This window comes from Rhamphochromis sp. 'chilingali' (assembly GCF_963969265.1).
Source record: "Rhamphochromis sp. 'chilingali' genome assembly, chromosome: 5".
Classification (NCBI taxonomy): Eukaryota; Metazoa; Chordata; class Actinopteri; order Cichliformes; family Cichlidae; genus Rhamphochromis; species Rhamphochromis sp. 'chilingali'.
This window is the reverse complement of record NC_137932.1, coordinates 18342785-18360810: the sequence shown is the minus strand read 5'-3', so window position 1 is coordinate 18360810 and position 18026 is coordinate 18342785.

Sequence of the window (18026 nt, the reverse complement as noted above, 5' to 3'; positions counted from 1 at the left end):
TGGTTGCTATGCAATTAACTCAGAGGGGACAGTGAAACTGTTTGAATTTTCTCTTCATGTCCAAACAACTTCTTGCTACTCGCTCAATTTCCACTCAAGCCCCACAAATTATACACCAAAACGTAGGTATTTTTGCTGGCTTTCAGAAAATGTCACTATCATTGTTGTGGGACTCATAGATATTTTGCAAATCTCCTCAGAGTAACACAAAGTCAGAAAACTCTCCATATAAACTCAATGGAGAGTTTGTTCAAAATCACCGCTGGATTTCTCTAATGAGAGGCATTTTCAAATTGTCATATCTCCTTAACGAAGCGAAGTTAAGACATGAGGCTTGTCCCCGTATATGTTCAGACACTCCTGACGCTCACAATTCAAGAATTTCTTTCTCACCTATTACCGTTCTGAAATGAGTTGGACTTGTTTGAGGGTAGGAAATTTGTCCCTCGCTCAGATTTCATCAGATTTCAATCTCTGGAAATGAACCACTTTTTTCTCTCGTCATATCTTTTTGATGGATTTCCACAGAGCCCTGAAAATTTCCATGACTGTTCACCAAAGCCTGCTGTTTCTTACGGTGAAAGAATGATTTTGATGCTCCATATAGATTTAGAGTTACCAAAGGTTGTTTGAGCGCAAGTCAAGGCAGTTTTTGCTTCGCCTCTACTCAGTTACAGTGTATTACAAGTCATATATCTTTAAGAATTTATGTTTTATCTCTGAATTATGAAGACCTGAAGATTCCCCCATCTCTTCTGAATAAAACGATGCCTGAATGACCGTTCTAGCCTCTACGGTTAGGAAATTATGGCCATTTGTTCGAGGGGAATCCTGAATGTCAGAAATACACTGAAGAAAACTCACACCTCTCTCTGTGTCTGTGTGTGTAAGGGCTGACTACAGCAGGTGCAGCTAATTTAACTGACCTACATATACCAAGCCCAGACTCTCCACAGCTCCTGTTCCCTTTACTGTCTGTGTATGTGTGTCTGTGTATCAATATTTCTCCTATGTTTAGGTATTACTCCTCAATCATAGTATTTCTGCTAAAGCAAAGTACTTCTACTACATCTAAGTACTTTTGCCAAATCATAGTATTTCTGCTAAATCATAGTATTTCTGCCAATTCATAGTATTTTTGCAAAATCATGGTATTTGTGCAAAATCATGGTTTTGGGGCCAAATATTTCTGTTATTTTATAATATATGTGCTGAATATATTATATGTGCCAAATCATAGTATTTATCCCAAATTATAGTATTTATGCCAAATTACAGTATTTCTGCTAAAACGCAGAAATAGTACCTTTTAGCAGGAATTTCTACCAAAAGATAGTACTTCTGCTAAATCAGAGTATTTCTGCTAAACCAGAGTATTCCTGCCAAATCATAGTATTTGTACTGAAACATGGTACTTCTGCCCAATCATAGTATTTATACCCAATCATAGTATTTCTGCTAAATCATAGCATTTCTGCCAAATCATAGTATGTGTGCCAAATCGCAGTATTTATACCAAATCACAGTATTTGTGGTAAAACATAGTATTTCTGCCATATTGTGGTATTTGTGCAAGAACATTGAACTGTTATGTTATAGTATTACTACTAAGTCATAGTATTTCTGCATTGTTATAGTATTTGTACTAAAACGTAGTATCTCTGCCAAGTCATAGAATTACTGCAATTTCATAGTTTTTTTTAGGAAATCTGTTATGTTATAGTATTACTACTAAGTCATAGTATTTCTGCCAAATCACAGTATTTGTGCCAAAGCATCGTATTTGTATGGAGTCATAGTATTTCTTCTAAATCATAGTATTTCAATCAAATCTCAGTAGTTGTTGTTAAAACGCAGTATTATTGCCAAATCATAGTATTTGTACCCAATCATAGTATTTCTGCTAAATCATAGCATTTGTGCCAAATCATGGTATTTGTGCAAAATCATAGTATGTCTGCAAAACCATAGTATATCTTTTATGTCATAGTATTACTACTAAGGCATAGTATTTCTGCCAAATCATAGTATTTGTACTAAATCATAGTACTTGTGCCAAATCATAGTATTTGTTGAACATCATAGTATTGGAACCAAAACATAGTATTTGTCCCAAAGCATCGTATTTGTATGGAGTAATAGTATTTCTTCTAAATCATAGTATTTCAATCAAATCTCAGTAGTTGTGTTAAAATGCAGTATTATTGCCAAATCATAGTATTTGTACCCAATCATAGTATTTTTGCCAAATCGTGGTATTTGTGCCCAGTTAATAATTCTGTTATGTTATAGTATTACTACTAAGTCGTAGAATATCTGTTATGTTATAGTGTATCTGCGGAATATAGTATGTGTGCCAAATCGTAGTATTTACACCAAATCACAGTATTTTTGCTAAAACATAGTATTTCTGCCATATTGTGGTATTTGTGCAAGAACATTGAACTGTTATGTTATAGTATTACTACTAAGTCATAGTATTTCTGCGTTGTTATAGTATTTGTGCTAAAACGTAGTATCTCTGCCAAGTCATAGAATTAATGCAATTTCATAGTTTTTTTTTAGGAAATCTGTTATGTTATAGTATTACTACTAAGTCATAGTATTTCTGCCAAATCATAGTATTTGTACTAAATCATAGTACTTGTGCCAAATCATAGTATTTGTTGCACATCATAGTATTAGAACCAAAACATAGTATTTGTCCCAAAGTATCGTATTTGTATGGAGTAATAGTATTTCTTCTAAATCATAGTATTTCAATTAAATCTCAGTAGTTGTGTTAAAATGCAGTATTATTGCCAAATCATAGTATTTGTACCCAATCATAGTATTTTTGCCAAATCGTGGTATTTGTGCCCAAATAATAATTCTGTTATGTTATAGTATTACTACTAAGTTGTAGCATATCTGTTATGTTATAGTGTATCTGCGGAATATAGTATGTGTGCCAAATCATAGTATTTATACCAAATCACAGTATTTGTGCTAAAACATAGTATTTCTGCCATATTGTGGTATTTGTGCAAGAACATTGAACTGTTATGTTATAGTATTACTACTAAGTCATAGTATTTCTGCGTTGTTATAGTATTTGTGCTAAAACGTAGTATCTCTGCCAAGTCATAGAATTACTGCAATTTAATAGTTTTTTTTAGGAAATCTGTTATGTTATAGTATTACTACTCAGTCATAGTATTTCTGCCAAATCATAGTATTCGTGTGAATTTGTATACTGTAATATCACTGTATTATGTAGTGGCTAAGTAGGGGCAGTTTACTAAGTGCATCAGTGTAAATAGGTCATCTCTTGTGTTGGAGTGCCCTCTTGTGGCGCCTTTTGGGTAGTGCCTTAGTAAACGGGAACCCTGTAAAAAGTGGCATCAGACTGATTTGTAGTGGAGGAATTTGTTACCAGTTTTCTTAATCTTTAATCTGTATGCATGTTGTAATGCATACCCTGTTCTTAATCATAGAAACCACACCATATCACCTCTCCACATCCTCCTACTGTATGCCATACCTCCCTGTACCATCCATCTGACCGCAATAAACTCCACCTGTGGTAATCTAATCCCTGGATGTCAGCCTCTCCTTCTGACCGAGGATAGTTATAGTATTTGAGCCAAATCATAGTATTTGTGCTAAAACATAGTATTTCTTCCAAATCATAGTATTTGTGCCAAAGTATAGTATTTCTTCCAAATCATAGTATAACTGCACAATAAAGGTTCTTGAGCCACATCAGTGTTTGTGCCAAATCTTAGTATTTCTTCTAAATCCTAGTAATTCTGCTCAATGATAGAATTTCTGCTATGCTTTAGTACTTTTTTCCTAGATTGTAGTACTTCTGCTAAGTCAAAGTATTTCATGTAAATCATAGTATTTCTACCAAGTCCCAATGTTTCTGCTAAATCATAAATAATGTTTTAGTACAAATTGTATGATTTGGTGGAACTTTCTGTGTTCCAGCACAAATGCTATGATTTGGCAGGAAAAAAATATTATTTAGTATAAATACTAAGTTTTAGCAGAAATGCTATGTTTAAACTTTAAAAAATTCTGCTATTTCTGCTGATGTGTGTTATGACTTTTGACCATTGAAATGAATGGAACACATTATCAATGTGGTCACTGATTTTGCATGATGGGCTGAGCTGTGCTTTACCTCAGTGAGATAAGCATCCGTTCTCAGACTGGGAGGCCTGGGTTCAAATCCAGCTTATGGCAACATTTCTTTCACTTAACAGTTAAACTTTTTTTAAACTCTTTTCAACACAAATTTCATTTTATTCACCCCTTTTCAGCAAAATTTTCAGTTTTTTTAACCCCTTTTCAGCACAAATCCAAACTTTATCAGCTCTTTTTCAGCAAAAACCTCTTTTCAGCAGAATTCTGCTCATTCAACTCTTTTCAGCAAAATTTTCAGTTTTTTCTGCTGTTTTCAGAAAAAAACTCTTTTCAGCAGAATTCTGCTCATTCACCTCTTTTCAGCAGAAATTCTGCTGATGGAACTCTTTTCAGCAGAATTTTCACCTCTTTTTTTTGCCCAAATTCTGCTAGCACAATTGTCAATCTCTCCACCTTTTCTTTGTGAGAAAGTGTTTGGCTCAGTGAGCTAAATAGCTGCCCTTTGATCAGGAGGGCCAGGTTCGAATCCTGCTCAGGGCATCTTTTTTTTTTTTTTTTTGTTTCAACTTTTTCAGCTTTTTTCAGCAGATATCTTCAGCCGTTAAGGCATCCACACTGCATTTTCGCAGGAAATGCAAATTTTTCTAGTTTTCATCTGATTGGCTACATAGGGTTTTAACAGCAGGTCAGTGGGGCATCTGGGTTCACAGCCAATTGTGCGCTTGAGGTGACCATAAATGACATAAAAAAAAGAAATAGTAAAAGTAAAAAAACATTATCTGAAGCCGAATCTGAAGTGTGTATCCTTAGCTTTAAAAAAAAAAAAAAAAAAAAAAAAAAAAAAAAAAAAATATATATATATATATATATATATATATATATATATATATATATATATATATATATATATATATATATACATACATACATACATACATATAAAAGAAAAGAAAACACCCAGCTCGCCCCTGTGGGCAGTCAATCCTTCAAGCTCGGGTCCTCTACCAGAGGCCTGGGAGCTTGAGGGTCCTGCGCAGTATCTTAGCTGTTCCCAGGACTGCGCTCTTCTGGACAGAGATCTCCGATGTTGTTCCCGGGATCTGCTGGAGCCATTCGCCTAGCTTGGGAGTCACCGCACCTAGTGCTCCGACCACCGTTACCTTCACCCTCCACATCCTCTCGAGCTCTTCTCTGAGCCCTTGGTATTTCTCCAGCTTCTCGTGTTCTTTCTTCCTGATATTGCTGTCATTCGGAACCGCTACATCGATCACTACGGCCGTCTTCTTCTGTTTGTCTACCACCACTATGTCCGGTTGGTTAGCCACCACCATTTTGTCCGTCTGTATCTGGAAGTCCCACGGGATCTTGGTTCGGTCATTCTCCACCACCCTTGGGGGCGTCTCCCATTTTGACCTCGGGACTTCCAGGTTATACTCGGCACAGATGTTCCTGTACACTATGCCGGCCACTTGGTTATGGCGTTCCATGTATACCCTGCCTGCTAGCATCTTACACCCTGCTGTTATGTGCTGGATTGTCTCTGAAGCATCTTTGCACATCCTGCACCTGGGGTCTAGCCTGGTGTGATAGACCCCAGCCTCTATATACAGTTTGGTTTTCACACACATATGTATAACCAAATTATATGCAGTTTGTTTATTTGTGTTCATTGAGCATCTAAGCTATAAACAGAACTTCATTTTGGAAAGAAAAGAAAAAATAAACTATGCAAAATGAAGAGGAATACACTTAAATATTGCGTCACCTATTCTAATTTAGTTACATATTGAAAATGAGAATATTACAAAAGTAGTCTGACAGTCATTTTGTGGTTGTTGATGCAAATTGTATATCCATCCATCCATCCATTCGCTTCCGCTTATCCTTTTCAGGGTCGTGGGGGGTGCTGGAGCCTATCCCAGCTGTCATAGGGCGAGAGGCGGGGTACACCTTGGATAGGTCGCCAGTCTGCTGCAGGGCAAAATCGTATCTATAACTTGGAAATTATTTTGTTATTAATATGGCATGACTCCTATCATATACAGTATGAGGGAACTTTCAAGCAACTTAGATCATGAGCTGGATGCATAAAGTTCTGTGTGGCTTACACTCTGTGTAGGCAGATAGGCAGAAGAGTAGCGATATATTCTTTAAGTCTGATTTTTAAGGCCTAAAATACAATTATACGTGTGCAAGAACCTGATATCCACTTTAATCCGTAGCTGTGAATTGATATGGAGTGTCCATTATTTGTGCATAAAAACACTGCTTGCACCACAAATTCTCATACATGAAAATAACAGCGATGAAGAAGTGATGACTCTCACCAGGCGCAAAACTCATTGCCTGAGTCACTCATTGGCAAAGCGGAGAAAAGAAATTGTTTACATTTTTGAACTTCTTGTGAAATAACAAACAGAACAGGATCTGCTGAACGAAACAAGTAGTAGAGAGTATCAGCTCTCTGAGTTCAGGAAATGCCACTGATAATATTAATAATTACAGCATAAATAATAATGAAAATAATATTTTAGCACACAGTGAAATTAAAAAAATTAAAAACAACAATACAAAAACTGAATGGACATGAAAACATTTCATAGGTTTTCATGTATTAACAAAAACATAATGATGACAAATTCAAGCTCTGTGAACTTGGCTGTCTTGTTTTTTGATTTCTGTGTCATCTTCATTTCACTGACTCGGCTCTAAAAAAAAAACATGTGTACATGTAATCTGAAGTATGTGTGAGGTACGCGCCGCATATTGTTCCTTTATAAATAAATAATGTGCGGGAAAGGTTTTTGTGCAACCGCATCATTTATACATCTGGCCCCAGGTAGTGAAAGGAATACTTATTTTGTGTTTCCTATTTGCATTGTCATTCTTTCTGAGCCTCAGGGTAAAGCTGATTCTAGAAACTCAGGGTTCAAGATGTCCGAGATGTGTATCTGTGAAGTTCTTTTTGTACTGGAAACGCAAATCCTCAGCAAATACTGAAAAGAAAACCAGATATACATGATAATGCGACACTGTGACCTCATGCTGCACCCAGGGGCTGGATGCTTGCTAACTTGCGTCTCTTTGTTTCCATTGGCTCGGCTGCCATCGACTTTGCCCTAATGTCAGAGGTATGACATGACCTGCAGGCATCTGTTCTCCTTCCCTGGAAGCGTCGGACAAACACACGTCATAAACATCGCACACACTTTTAAGACACACACCCCCCACACCCCTGTCTTGTGGTATTTCTCGGGTATCCACGGCCAGTGTCCTGTGGTGTGTCTCCTGCAGAGTAGTGTATGTTTTGTTTATGGTCAGTGACATGCACAAGCACTGTGGGGCCTAACTGAATGTGAGCACTGTCAGAAGAGATTAGCGGCATGTGTGTTTGTGTGTATGTGTTGGCTAGTTGACTGGTAGGGAGACACCAGTACAGATGGGGGCTTCAGATGTGATGAGCGTCATTGCTGGGCCTGCTCCTGTCCTCTTGGTTCAGCATCAAGAAAAACCCTGCTGCTGCCATCTAAACTAACACAAACAGCCCATCGGCCACACCAGTGTCCCCTTTGTCTCCTTGTCCCTGTGTCATACACTCTACCTCAGATACACACTGAGTTCAGTTGATACGAGTCTTTTTTTTTTTTTTTTTTTTTAAATGACATCAGAAACAGCAGTATGCGACAGTTGATACGAGTCTTAAAAAGCCCACGTTGTCTTTTGTGGACCGAAACAGCTGATAGATCTTGCCCTGAGTGGATCTTTTATCACTAAATCAGATTTCAACTGCAATTTAAGTTTCCAAGAATCTGTGTTGTGTTTGTTTGCTGGGAGAGAACACTGATTATCACAGCTAGCTTAAGATATTATTTTCATACAAAAAAATGAAGATAAATATGAGGAATAAAAGCAGATATGCTGCTGTTTTCTACCAAATTCCTGTAAAAATTGTTTACCTTTTAGAAGAAGTTTGGTAATTTTATTTATTCAATTTTCACCCAAGTTTAATTGAATTCAAACTAGGAATAACTTTGTCCTCCCCTGAAAATAATCCCTATCCATTTATATTCATTATCACATTAAACCCAACATATGGTGGGTGTTCTACATTAAATATGCATCCAAACAAACTGAATTATATACGTCTCATCAGAGATTAAATGTCAGAGAACTGATTATGTCCTCCCTTAACTCACAAACTTGGCTGCACACACACACACACACACACACACACACACACACACACACACACACACACACACACACTGGTAAAAGTGTTGTGATGGTGGGCTCGACGCTATAGGGGTTGATGGTTAGTTCATGGCCTTGCTCACTCGATCAGACTAGGCATTTTGTCCAGACACTGAACAGAGCCCTCAATTGCCCTTAGGCCAGATCTCTCTCTGACTGTCTCACACACTTTGTGAGCCAAAGAAGAATCCTTATTATGTTTGTACCTAATAAAAAAAACAACTTTTTTCCATCCTTATCATATCCTCCTCTATTACAGAGTATCACCCTCCTCTTTTGAATCTTTTTCTACATTTTGATATATATATTTTTAAGTTGATCATGATCTTTAATCTTTCACTCTAAATATACATAATAAATGCAGGTGAATGAAACACATGTTTGATGACCAGATGTGACTAAAGCTTAAAAGCAAATTTACCTAAAGGTTATTCCTACAGACTGTATATGAAAGATGGATGCGTCCACAGTGATATCTCTCATTGGTGTCTGCATTCTCTGCATTTTCAAGGCCATAATGAATAAAAGTTTCTATATTCTGTCTCCATGTAATCTGTCAGATATATCACGTGTTGGTGTACAAGTTATCTTTTGCACACAATGCTTTCTGTGACTGCGGCAGATAAATAACTTCTATTTAGAAATATTCTAGGGTTGCAATCCCTCTGAATTAAAAACATATCATATAGACTGCTGTCATGTTGTCTGTACTTTTGTTTAACCCTTTTGTAAATGTAAATTAAGCTCATTAAGCTAACCTGGTGGTGTGTATCCTAATTTATTTCAGATTTCCACAAGAAGCTTGTCAAAAGCGGGATACCCTGGCTGATTGGATTTGGATCTGGAGTCTAAGATGGATATTTATAGATCATTGTGGGAAAAATGCATTTCCAGGATCTCCCATGGTTGAGAGATGAAGTGGGCTAACCTTTTGGACCTCAGATCATCTCCACTGTGATACTCAGGAATATACCACAATGTTTAAAAGGTGAGACATCTAAAGTAAATTACTGTAATTTGTAGAAAAAAATCTGTTGTTTCTCTGGTCTAGAGATTATTTATTACATAGCAGATTAAATCAGTGTTCCTGGAAAACCCCAGGAAAAGATTAAATTGAAAGGCAGGGGTCCTCCTGAGGTTTAGTATTGTAACTGTTTTGCCAGGTTTAAGTTCCTGTCTATAAGCAGAGATTAGCACACCAGATAAAAGGATGGAAACATAGGGTGGATATAGAAATAAGCATTTTGAACTTGGGAAACAAGTCTGGTAACGTAAACCCCAATGAAGAGGTGGATTTCATATCTCCAAATGGGTTTAACATGAGAGAAATATGGTGATAAAGCTTATAGTGTTTTGGATGTTTTGGTACAATATATATATATTTTGTTTCCACACAATTTAACCTATTTTTATGGTGCCAGAACTAAAGTACTAAGTTATCTGCTAATATCCTGAAACTGTACGGGTGCAGCACACAGACACAAATACGTGCTAACTGTTGCCGAGTAACAGGCTAATAATAGAAGAGTCACCAAAATTGGAGCATGAACTTCTTTGTAATATTTGTCAGATAATGGGCCAAAAGGCAGCAACAGCACAAACCGTTCCAGCTCAGTAATTCAGAGGTAAGGTCACACAGCTATCAGCTACATCTCCTTGTGTCAGGACAGCTGTCAATCAAAATGGCTGCAGCCCTAGCTTTAAGCCTAGCAGAATCCAAATTCACGAGTTTAAAACAGAAAGAAAGAAATCCCCAAATCATGCGAGTGTCATGAAGATGGACACTCCACAAAGTCCAAAGCTTTTTAAAAATATAAAAACAACCTGGAAGCTTTTTGCTTTGATTTATATGCACATTCTGTCTAAATTTCAACAAAAGTGGTAGCATTAAAAAGCTACAGTCAGGTTAGATCAGCGTCTGGATCAAATAGTAAGACGAGAGGGGAAGTAGATTGATAAAGAAATTGATAACATAAAGCAATTCATGTGTATAAGCTTACAAGGAGGAGGTCCAGCAGGTGATGTCATGTATCTGACATGTCACAACTTTCATGTTGGAACCACTTTTCAACCAAGACTAAAGTCAAGGAAAGACAATCAGCTAACATTGAAATATTTGCTAAACTCACTGCTCACAATATAGAGTATAAACTGAGTTTCACATTTTTAATTGCTGTCTGAATGTATGAATGTTATATTCATACAGTGCATACCATCGAGTTTTACATTGGAAGAATTCAGAACAACCCCCCACATGTCCCCAGATTGGCAGTTCAGCAGTTAAGAAGACAGATGAACTGACAGGTTTCGAAGTATTAATTTCCTTCCTCTTCACTGAAATCTGTATCTGTGATCAATATCTTGTCTCATGTCTTTTCTCCTATTTTCTCCTTTTGAAAATGAGGTCCTGCCCCCCTGTTGAAATTTCTGTAAGTGGTATGACCCCAGCATACCTCCAACAGCTAATAACTAATAACTGGCTACCAGGGGACTGTGTGTCTTTCGGTGGGGGAGGGTAAATGGGGAGGTAATAATGCACACACAAGCTCAAGTTATGTCGAGGTGATGTACATCTACTGCAGTAATCCTCAACTCTGACAGATCCACTGTGATGCCTTTGATTTTTCTAAACTGCATATTCTTTCCATATTCCTGTGACGCCTTAATTGTTTTAGATTAAGACACATCCATCTACCATTAGTAGATTTTACAGGCATTTTTTTCCAGTTAAAAACATCAACAACTTCAACTTCAATGAATATGATGTTATCGCAGCCTGTGGTAAGATGACTGATATCCTTCAACTATCCTCTACATTCAGTATGTAGCCCTCTGAAATTTGTCAAACTTTTTTGTTTTATTCAATTCAAGTATTTGTTTTTGGGGGAAATGAAAAAAATATGAATGTACAATTAAAATATCTGAAAATGTCTATTTTTTACACAACCTCATAGTACATGTACACAACAGAAATGGACCCAGAGTACTTTAGAGGCAGGTACATTTAAAAAAAAATGCACTTTTAAAATACATGAAAAGCTGTGTTTTACTGTGTTAACTAATTATTGTGGAAGGTAAAAATCACAGTGATTTAGTGATCATTAAAATGTGTTCAGAATTTGCAAATTGATAATGCTTCACCTCATAGATCATGACACACTGCTGTCTTCTACATAAGCTGCCTTTATAAGTTAAAATATCCGTATCATTACTGGTATTGGCAGTACTGGTCCTGTATTTACTTGGTACCAATCAACACCAAAATTTGCAGTACTACCTATTCGTTGGATAATGAAATAATAATGACAATAGCTGAAACAAACAAGTGTTTGACTGGGAGAGATTATGTCCATGGCAAATAGTGATGGTAACAGGGTTGTTACATCAAGCCACCGAACACTGTTCAGTTAGGGTCAGAAAAAGGTCATTGCCCTCATGGCAAAAACAAACTAATATTAGCTGCTGAGACTGAAGATGAGTCTGTCTTCAGTGCTGAATTTAAATATTTTGTCTATTCTAAAATTCCAACAAATGAAGAATGCTCAACTTTCACAGTATGGTGATTGATATCCAATCAGATGCTCCATTTGCCAAACAAATACATGCATAATGGTAGATTAGTTTGTAAAATGAATGCTGTAATTCTCTGCTTCATCTTATATTTTCATGACAGAAGACAAAATAATTATCTGATTATTTTACACAGTGTTTTGCTTTAGAGCCTTTAAAAGTATTACACTTTCACTGCAACTGAACTTAATGGATTGTATTTAAGTTTAGCCCCACCCCTGCCTTATTTTATCTTAGCTCTGTTTTTGTCTTATTTACTTTTGGCAAGTTTTTTAAAATCACTGATTATGGCAGACTAGCTGTTTATCCTTTTGCTAGCATTCATGCTAAGCTAACAGTCTCATGGCTCCAGCTTTGTATTGAAGCCAATAGCCAAATGCAAGATTAGTAAGCAAAATAAGTGCAAAATGAGACCCTTTTTTGTGGACTTTTTGGACTTGCATGCTGCAGACTCATCAGTTGTCAGTCTATCAACTAGAAATGTAACAACCATGATGAACACAGGCTATAGAAACAGTGCACATTAAATCCCATACACACCAGGTTTATTTTATCTGAGTAAGACAGTTTTACTAACAAAATGCTAGCATACACACGTTTCAGCATCTAGTTATGGTTTGGAAAGTAGGGCTATATTAAACAACAAATGTCTGTGTGAAGCAACTAGTAGTGGTAAAGGTATAAACCCGTGTCATGATCCCAGGTTTTGTACCCAGTTTTCAGTTTGACGTTGTAGTTTTCAGGTTGGATATTACCTTTGCGTAGGTTATGTTTTCATTCTGATCTGGTCTTTACTGTTCCCCATGCCTAGTCTATTTTTCTGTGACATCTCCCCTGTTTAGTCAGTTTTGTCTTTGTGTTTACTTTGACCTGTCAAGTTCATGTGTCTTAGTCTTCCTCTTTTATTTTGATAGTCTCGTTTCCTGTGGGTGTTGTGTTCAGATTTGCTTTTTTCCATTGAATGATTCTGTTCACCTGCTCCTTCTTTTCCCCAGTTGTGTCTATTTCCATGATATCCCTGATTTCTGTTTAAGTCCTCGGTTTCCCCTGTTTTTCGTCACGTCATCATCATTCCCTCCTTGTGTTTTCGTGTGCGCACTGTTTGCTCAGTTATGTAAGCAGTAAGTTTTCAGTTTAGCCAATGCTTATTGTTGTTTTGTATTTCTTTCCCGAGCTTCACCAATAAAGCTGTTTGAGTTGAGTTAAGCCTGTCTGCAGTTTTGGTCCTCTCTCTGCCTGTCACCCTTACGTGACAACCTGCTACTCAATGTATTCCTGAAATCAAAATGGTGCTGTAACGGAGTCCATTTATTTTGGAATATCTCGATACTGCCACATCTTCAGCCACAAGGGAAGACATGACAACAGCAGGACTGGTACTGGTTGTGATTACCAACAGCCCCAGATTATCCTCCCTTTTGACTCTAATATACCATAATTTACATAAATGTCTTCACGTATTGTTGAATATAACTGGAAATTAGCTGTCAAGTCCATAAAGTCATTGTGAAGTGTGCTCTCGTATCACAGAACAAAGCTGAGGGCTGTTTTCCCATTGACTTCTATAGAATCACAACTCTTTTTGCAAGCAGAGGAACCACCTCCTGCTGGGAAATTAAAAAGAGTGCCAGTTTAAGGCCCTTCTTTGTTGGCTTTTCTTCTTAGACTTGGAGAATACATCTATTGTTCGAGGCTGGGACTGGCCAAAAAGCTGCAGTTATTTCTGACTAGCTTCTTAGCAAATTTACAGTGAAAAATGATATAAAAGTTTACTATAGAAATACAAACAAGTAACTAGATGTACCTGCCCACGAAATATTAGCTTAGAGGAAGCGTTGCTTCATATTCTTGTGTTAGTATGTGGGTGTCTCTGTGTTAGTGAGTGCATCAAGCTATATTCCAGAAGTGTATTCTCCTCTGAGTAACCTTGACCCGTCTGGAGAGGCAGCCTTGCCTCAGCAGCAACAGCAGCAGCTGTGTCACTTCAACTCAGCATCTTCAGTCCAACCTTAAGGGACCCGGACTGCCCGTGTCCCTGCCCAACCAGGATCCCCCCCACCCCCCACCCCGATGGAACGACCAGCCAGACCTCCCCCCTCTTACCCTCCACTTCTGCCCTGAGCTACCAGCAAACACACATTCATGCCCGCTGTCCGTCATGCATACTGATAAATGTGTTCACTATCAACAGCAGCAGACAGTGGCCTGGATGGCTGGCTGCTTGAGTGCTGACAAAGCCCAGACTCTGCTTACTTGGCCCTGCAGATACAACAGCGGTGAAGACAAACACTGGCCTCCAGCCACTCCCAGTCAGCTCTACATATGTCACATGTTAATGACATCAAGTCTATGGCCACCCACAGACGGCAGCGTACTTGAGGGCAGCAGATTGAGAAATACAATCTTTTCTCCTTCGAACATGAGTCTGATCCCTTCGCTGTGGCACTCACTGCCAAGAGTCTGTCACCTTTCTCCACCTTCTCCAGCCGCAAAGCATACTATCTGACACGATGAGTTTAGTTACTGAGTTATTTAGACTAAAATTTAATTCTACAACACAAATATATCATTAGAATATTTATGATACATGTTTTCCTTCCTGTGAAATAATGAATATTTGTAGCCTGGAGGTTTCCTCCGTTAATTAATTAAGTGAACTAGACTGAAAAGGGAAAGTAAAAGTCATTATTCTAGCGCATGAGTTCATCATTCTGCCTGTGTTCAACTGTTTCATGGGAAGCTTGAGAAGATACCTCTTTGTTTTCGTAGGGACTTCAGCCAAAAACACATTCCCTGCTTTAATCCTTATCCCATTAGTGGAGTGAGTGTTGAAAACAGTAAACAGCAGCCATGCTAGACTCCTCCATGTGCAGAAAGGAAACAGTGCGGCATCTTTTGTCAAACATGACTAATTCACTTTTGCCCTTTGTGTGTGTGGGAGCTTTGCCTTTCATATCGATCATGGCTGTGCCAACTGTTTGTTTTGTCTTTTCATATGATGAACCCTGGGCCCTGGGTGAGGCCCCGGCGGAGCTTTGCTCCATGCTAAAGGGCTTTTTGTGAGACAGTGTCACGCTCCCTCGTTCCGGCGAGGCTTCGCGTTTCTTATTATTCATGGCTCTCTCCCCGTTTGTTGAGAAGGCTGGGATCAAACAGGCAGATTTGCCACGCCTGACACCCCTGCTGCTGCAAGTGTGTGTTTTGTGTATGTGTGCGTGTGTGTGGGTGAACTCAGCTCGGACTCAGTAATGACAGGATTTGTTAAACAGTAAATTAATGAATAATGAAATATCCAGCACGCGCCTGCCTTGCCTGGAGCACAGCGCCCCGAGCAGGAATTACTCCTGACCGGCACTCGGCTGTCTGCATGCTGGATAACCTGAGCGTGCGTGTGTGTGTGCGCGCGTGTGTGTGTGTTGGATAAGCATTTTTACAGCCCATTGCGTGACAGAACGCCGAGGGGCTTTGCTGATGGGGGCATCCTCGCTCACTTCCTGGCTAAATGACAGACAGGCAGATGCAGCCAGATGCAGACATAACTGCATATAGAAAGGACTGTCAGCGCTGCTCTCATACTTGCATCTATCAAATGTTCTCATTGTCTTCATAATCTCAGTCCCTGTTCGTAACTGGATTACCTCCCCCTAGTCGTGTAACTACCTCTGACACTTTCATAAAAATAAATTTTGCTTATCATTATCACCAATTCATCAGACACAAGTGATTTATATTGTATCGAGCTCCTGGATGGTTATTTGCAGTTTTAAACACTCAGCAGCTCGAGAACCCTCCATGCACTGAGAAGTGATCACAGAATTATGCAGAACTGCACAAAAAAGAAACAAACAAAGAAATGCATTTTGCAATTTACACCTATGATATTTAATGAATTTAATGAGTGTTAATGGAAATGTGGCTTGAGGACCTTCAGGGCCTAACACACCTCAGTCTTAACTGTTTGTCCCGTCCAACTTTTTTGTCTTGGACTTTAGGTTAGCACCTTAAATTTATTCTACAATATCACAACAATATTGTAAACACTTCAATAATGCTGGTGCTCAGTTATTTTAGAAGCTGAAATTATTTCTTGTGTGAAAATATTGGGAAAATTGAATTGTTTAGTGTCTTGTTATTTGAATATGGGAGGCTGACTGGGACACGTTAGAACATTATTCTGTCTCCTCTGTAAACCTGGCTCTTTTTAAAAAATACATTTTCAGTTTAATTGTATATTAATCATGTTACACATGGATTCATGAGGTATTTTAAAATGGATGTCTGCAGAATTATGTGAGGGGAACATACAGACTGTTCAAATATTTGTTAGCAGTAACAGATGTGACTAAAACACACATCTAATGTTATAGCTTACACTTATTTTTGGACATCATTACACACTTTGTCTCCAGGTTGGTCAGATTTCATGTAACCTTTTAAAGATAAACAAAACACAACACAAACCTCATAAACTACTACAAACTCTATCTGGTGATGATTTTTAGTACGTCTTTAAACTGTTTCACATCTGTGATAACTAATTAAAAAGAAATAACATTAAAAACAATGTTGGGAAAGAATTAAAAATCTAAGAAATGTCAGTTAGACACATGTACAGCTATGTGTCAGCTTATTTTCTGAGACTTTTACAGTGCACTGATCCTATACCATTACTTTTTGAAAATGATATCCTCACAGTTATGTCAAAACATAAATCTTAACCTCAAGTTCTATTAATCTTATAAACATTTCTAATTAATGGCGGCTTCTCAGTTCTCTTTGCGTATTCTACACATTTGATCTGTTTCTTTATGCCTTTTAAAAAAATATTTTTTAACACCAATCTGTCCCCGCCACTAACACATGACCCTACGCTGTGTCACTGCATCATTTCATGTCTGGCACTGATCACCACCTGCACTCATGTATATATCTTTCTACGTAGCACCTGCACTCATGTATATATCTTTCTACGTAGCACTCATAACTCTTACTCTCATGTATATATGTTTGGCACTGATCACCACCTGCACTCATGTATATATCTTTCTACGTAGCACTCATAATTCTTATTCTCATGTATATATCTCATGTATATCTCATGCACATATCTTTCTTTCTACATAGCACTTTAATTCTTATTGTCTGCACTGAAGCACCGCAGCAATTTCCTAATGTTGTAAACCTCAACATCTGGCAATAAACCCATTCTGATTCTGATTCTGATTCTGATTGGTGTGCAGGAAACTCCTTAGAAAATATGACAAAAGAAAAATGCAAAGTAACTCCACAGGAAGAGGCTGAACTAAAGCAAGAGAAGCAAGGTCCCATATACAGAACCAACTTTGTAGGCAATGGAAAAAGAAAACCCTGAAGTAATGTTCTAAGGAGAGAAATCCAGGGTTAATTATCACTATAAAACAGTCACATTTCATGCACAGTTTTCTTCTGTATGTCATTTTACTTTATTGCCATGTCTTTATGCTGTTTAGATTATTTTTTCAGCACCAGTGCTGCACTTGTCACACCTACTGCACACCTTTGTCCAGTGCAATCGTGTTTAATCCTGTTTCTTATAAATTAATTCAGCAATACTTTTTGTTTTCAGATATAGGTCCTTAAAACCGTAGGACATACAGTGAACCATCTGCTGCGAATCATTCGAAACACAGTCTATCGTTTTTGATTAACGGTGCAATGTAGGGTGACATTAAAATTTCAATTAAACTATTTTATATCGAGTGCCTTTAATTATTATTTAAATCGACGCTGTCACACTTATCGTGCGGTCTGAGCTAATTTGTTTAAAAGCCAAGTTTCTCCTCGCGTTTGTTTTGTTGTTTTTGGCTTGTTTGTTTGTTTTTCCAGCGGACCTGCCGTTCTTGTGGCCACTGATGCTCAGCAGCTTCCTGCCTTTGTTGAACGGGAATCGCTCGCGGACATGCGGGTGCTGAACTCTGCACCTGCGTCACGCAGCGTTCCACTCTACGGGTCACAGTGAGCCCGCGGGCTCCCTCTCTTCCCTCTCTCTTGCCTTATTTTCTTCCTTCCACTGTCTCTTTTTCTCATTAGCTTTC